Below are 6,000 nucleotides of genomic sequence, written 5' to 3'. Positions count from 1 at the left end.
TGTGTAAGCGGCAAAACGATGCAAAGTCAAGTAAAAGAAACGGTACGTTAAGCTTAAGGCCAAAATACAGCTAACCGGAACGATGGGAAAAGTTACGGTAAGTGCATAAGGCCAAAACAAAAACGGTAATTAAAAATAAAACGCTACAGATGGACTTATTGTAAAAACAAAAGGATTTTGGTTGGTTTAAGTTCGGAATGGTACGGTTTCGAAAATAAAATTAGAGCCAAAAGGTCAAACTTACGGCAATTACAAAGGCACGCAAAATTAGCAAAAGGTATAACTTACTTGCGGCACCCGAAAATGGCAAAAGATCCCTCCAAAATTGACCGTTTACCTTATAAGGAAAACGCAATTTGGTGGAAGTGGAACAGAGAATTTCCAGATACTCACTGACTTCGCTCTGGACGATGTGCACATTAATTAGGTTTTTAATTAATTTCGCTGCTCGTGCTCATACTAAAATTCCAGGACATGGCAATCACTTCGTTAATTAAGAGAGTAAAATTTGACACCAAAATGTTTTCGATCGGCGCTCCTTTACTATAACTCATTTAACTAGTGAATGTTAATTATACATACTCAAAAGGCTGAATGGGCGCTCATTAACTGGTTACGTTAATTAACTTTATGTTAATTGCAAGTTTTCGGATACAGAGCCGGCTGGTGCTTATCTAATTTCTCGCTTCGGAACTTATTCTATATCCTTGCTTTTACTTACTATGAGGAACTAAAACGGCCTATAAACAATTAACGGCGCTGAAACGAAAAAATATTAATTGTCCCTCATCTTCGCCTTGACGAAAGCCTTACGAAAATCATTCCAAAATTCCACGGTTGCGGTTTTTTATGTAACCAAGCCCCAAACCAATCGTTACTATACAGGGTGGTCCTCGCAAACCACAAACTGAATTCAGAAACTCCGGATGCTTCTTCAAGAGTGGTTTTCTAGAGTTCAGGAGTGGTGGTGCTAACTATTTCGTTGAATAGCCAGGGGTGAACCCACAGAATCAAGATTAGACTAGACTGGGCAACACTGCTTGGCGTCGCGTACGCTCAAGCAGATAGGCCACACACATTACGCGCTTTTGTAAGGGCTGCATACACCATATCGTGGGCCGATATCCTATATTTTTTAGTAATTTGGGAGACTTTTCACTGAAGAGGCTAAGAGGGGCGAATGTCCCTGAGAAAGCCCCTATCGCGGATGGAAGTGAATGAGGTAAGTAAGAAGAGGAAAAAAGTAAAAGAGTAAGAGTGGTTTGGGGCGTTTAGGAGGAGCAATATAGTCGTAACATCACCGGAACAAACGAAACTGAAAGAGCGAAAGAGATAAATGAGCAAATACAACGAATGAAAGAGAAGATGATGGAGGAAATGAGAGGATTAAGGGAGGAAATGAAGAGAAGGGAAGTGCAATGGGAGAAGAAGAGGCCAGAATTAAAAGGAGGGAAAACTACAGTAGACGATGATGAAAGAAAGGAAAAAGAGAAGATAAGCAATAACATTTATTTATTTATTTATTATCCCTCTCTTGTTATGGGCCCTCAACAGGCTTGCGCCCAATTACAGAGTGACCCACATAATGCTTTTAACATATATATAACAGGAGTAATGATGGAGAGAGAAAACACGGTTGAACGAAAAATTACAAGTAACGATAACAATTGAAGTAGGAGAAAATAAAGTAATAATCGCGGAACGAACATGGATGTTAACAGTAAAGGGAAAACAGGGGGGAAGGGGATAACAAATGGTTCATCTTAAAGGCCGCTTTACATACTGCAATTCTTCATGCAAGACCATGCAATACGCAATAAAACTTGCCCAGAAGCATGCGCGTTTGAGAAACAGCTGATTCTTTTTGGCAATTCACTTGCAATTGCAGGTTAGCGGTCGCGCGCGATTTTTATTGCACTTGCACGTGATATTTTGGGGGAAAGTATTGACAACGCCAGGTTCTAGAATTCCCAAACGTTGAAACTAGACTTTGTTATTATTACTACTATTACTACACAAATTGAAGCTGCGACTGCCTTTTTTTCGATTAAAGTGTCTATTCATTTTTACTCAAAACGCATTCAGAATTATAACAACACCTGATGAATTTTGAATAGAATAAAGCTTTTAGTTCAATTTTAAATGCGAATGTAACAAACTATTGCAAAAAGAAAATTGCCGCGTGTAAAACCAAAGTGCAATAATTATTGCATGTACAGTATTTTTGCAATTAAACTTGCTGCAACTGTATTGCACAAAGAATTGCAGTATGTAAAGCGGCCTAAAGAATCAAATGGTTATATAAAACTTACAGTGTAACTTCATAACATACAACCAAATCCTCGGTTACAATGTAACATTGTAGCTAAAGCCAACACCTAGGCCAACACCTTCGTCAACGTCTCTCAACAAACAACCTATACATTTAAATTATACAGGGTGCTGAGAAAAAAAGAATCTACATCATACATACATACAGAAATGCCCTCTAAAAAAGTTGAAGAACCCCTACCATTTCTGACAGATATTGAGGTTTTATTGGCAGTGTGCGACAGTCACGTTGAACAACATTTTCAAGTTTCTAGGTTTGCCGATAGATAGCGCAAAATTCGTGGTTAAGTAGAAAAATGATTTTTTTCCTAAAATATACGCAACAAACATGCATAAAAAATACATGCAGCCCCATTTTGTATGAATTTTGCATCATTTTGATGCACCAAATATTGCTCTAACGGCTAACGCATAAAATATTAGGGGTGGGGGAAGAGGAACATCTTTTTAAAGAGCATCGAAATCCGGTTAAACCGGAAGTGAAGCTGGAAGTTTGAATATGCGATCAGATAGATCGTAAGGTCACATAAAATTATATTAAACAAATTTTTCGTATCTCGCCAAATAAAAGATATTTTGAGGTGACCCTCTTATCTCCAACGCACCGTACTTCTCTGATTTAACGAATCTATTTGTTGCTCATGGTTTAAAGTTTATGCATGTTTGTTGGGTATATTTTAGGAAAAATACTTTTTTGCTCAACCATCTCTACCGGCTTGAAAATAAATTCCAGCGATTTCTCTTGTCCACTTTTGTTAACAAAATCTTTTTCACTAAACTGTGCAATTAACGATTCCATAGATCCGGTGACCTTTGTTAATAGGACACCCTGTACAACCGGATTAATATATCAACAGGAATGTTAAGTTAAGTATTCAACGAAATTTTACCTATTTGGTCATTTAAAAAAATAGACTAGAGCCTGCACATTTCTACACTATAATAGAAAGCTTTTAGTAAAAATTTCAAGTCGCTAGCTATTGTAACTGCTGTGATATCAGCCGGACAGCCAGCCAGCCACTCAAGTCAGACGTCCAGCCATAACCATATTTTTTTTTAAATGCGCTCAACATTTTTGACATAAGTACCTTGTACTGATTTACTACTACTAACGTAAAAATGAACGTCAGTTAAAAAAGACGACTGTATCGGAATGAATATGCAAATAAGGACCTCTGATAAGCATGTGACTATAAGGTATGATACAAGATACTTTTGAACTCAACCCTTAACTATTGAATTGTGTTCGGCATTTGTAAATGTATAGTGGGTTGGGTCGGTAGGGCAGCCTTGGGTGAAACCCCTACCACTCAAAAATAAAGGCAAATGAATAAATAAATTTAGTCTAATTCTGAAAATAGTTTCTCACTGAGAGTGTACAGTGTTAAGCGTAAAACATATCTTCTGTCGTAATGACATTTCGTAGGTGTTATACGGGTCGTACCTTAATAAAGGTTGTTCTGTTAAAGTCAGGTCTGATTGACGGAGTAAATCCGAACACTAAATTTAAAGGTTAGATTTTCGATGCAAACAAATAAAGATTCAATTTTAAGAAAAAATGTATTATAATCTACCCCCTACCGAGAAACGGAATTCAACGGAACGCGCAAGAAATAAGGAAATATTTTCCGTCGAGATCCTCCTCTCGGAATTTATACGTTATGAAAATGTCAAAATAAATCATAGTAACAATCACACAGACTTCAGTACCGATTATATTGTAGCTCCCCCAAAATACCTTATAACGAGGCGTTTATTGAGAATTGCCGAGCCGTTGTGCATTGTTCAAGCGTCAGGTCGGTGCAATTATTTAAAGGCACCTTTCGTAGCATTGTTACGGATTTCTTAGTAGAAAAATCTCGCACGAAGTGGTGACAACGTGAGGGACCATTTAAATTCATCGACTACTACACCTTTTGTGGGTCGGTCTCGATTATGAACGCTCAATTAAGCAATTTATTCTCAATTGAAGTGTTCCCACTATTCTCAATGCTCTGCTGAGTTCTTACCCACAGTTCTTTACTTATCATAAATTATCTCTCTTTAACTAGGCGATAGCGAAGGATTAATAATTTAAATAGGTCAAGCAATTTCCAACGTACCTGTTTCAGCTAACCGAAATTTTCACTTCCCCATTGCCTTTTGTTTCTAAATTAGGTATCCATTTGTAATAGGTTCCCATTTTTGTATAATTCACCATTAAGCATCGCATACGTGTCCTAATTCATAAATTGTACCTATTATTTCTCCTCGTGACGTGGTTAAATGGCTGTGGCTAGCACCAGTACTACCCGCACACCTACGCATCGGCGATTCTGCCCTTTTATGTCTAAGAATATGTGTATCAAATTTGATTCCAATCGGTTCAGCACTTGCGCTTGCGTGATTCAGCTCTTCCTCTTATGTCTAAAAATATGTGTACCAAATTTTATTCCAGTCGGTTCAGCCGTTTAGCTGAAAATGAGAGTGCAGACTGACAGACTGATCGACATAATCGTGTTGTTCGATTCGGATTCCTGGTGAATGTGTATTTCCGTCAAAGTAGGCGGTCATTTTTTACCCCTACCCTTACTGACGTGCGGGTGGTAAAAATGGACACCGATAGTGAGGTTCCTAAAACTTACATTTCTCGCCGTTTTGGACTCATGACGTCACGTTTCCGAGTCGATTTGGTGGGAAATTTCTGATGATGTTCTATACCTATTTATATGACGAACTACTCGACATACGAGAAAAAATCTGAAGTAGGGATGGGATTGAAATCAAGACCGTGCGCAGTGGTAAATTCGTACCTGAAAACTCGCCAGAGTAAATTTGTCCACGGAATATCCCCCCACCCTTCGTCTCTTGAACATTCGCCCGGAATATTTGTCTCCCAGAAGTTTCACCCTATTTTTATAGGGTGCCGCAGGTATTACCGCTCCCAAGGAAAATTCACTACCAGGAACTTGTTTCTGAAGAGACTGACAGAGGCGAATGCTTCCGAGCTGTGGAAGCGGGCAAGCCCGTAGCGCAGACAGGGGTCAATGCGGATAGTAAAAAAAGAAAGAAGTAAAAGAGGAAATGGTTTGCGGTGTTTAGGAGCAGCAAGAACGTTTTAAGATCAACGCAACCAAAAAAAGTGGAGGTTTAGTGAAAAAAATTAGAGGGTGGGGAGAGGATGGAGTGAACTGTGGGGAGGGGAAACGGAACGCATAGAAAAAGTAATAGAAAAGAAAGAGAAGGTGACGGGGGATCGAGGGAGGAAATAAAAGGAATGGGAGAGCAAAGGGAAAAGGAGAAAGAAGAATTGATGGGAATGATAACTATATTAAAATAAAATAATGAACGAAAGGAATGAGAAAAGATAGTGAAAAGGAGTAATGATGGAAAAGAAAAGAGGAAGAGAAAACACGAGGGAATGGCTAAAATAAAATCTACAAATAGAGGCGAACGTAAACGAGGCGATATCAATTATTGAAGTATGGGGAAATAAAGTAAAAGCAGGATTGTACAATAGATGATGAGCTGACTTATGAATAAAGAAGGAAACGAGAGAGATAGCAGAAGGAGAAACAGGCAAGGGCGAGAACGTAAAATGGAGATATAGGAGATTAGGGGTGGAAGATGTAGAATACAGTGTTAAGGTAACAACGAAATAGGATTATTGAGAACAGAGAGGGAAGATAG

This window comes from Photinus pyralis, unplaced genomic scaffold (assembly GCF_008802855.1).
Source record: "Photinus pyralis isolate 1611_PpyrPB1 unplaced genomic scaffold, Ppyr1.3 Ppyr1.4_LG5, whole genome shotgun sequence".
Lineage (NCBI taxonomy): Eukaryota > Metazoa > Arthropoda > Insecta > Coleoptera > Lampyridae > Photinus > Photinus pyralis.
The sequence above is the reverse complement of the archived record's forward strand: the minus strand, read 5'-3'. Positions refer to the sequence as shown.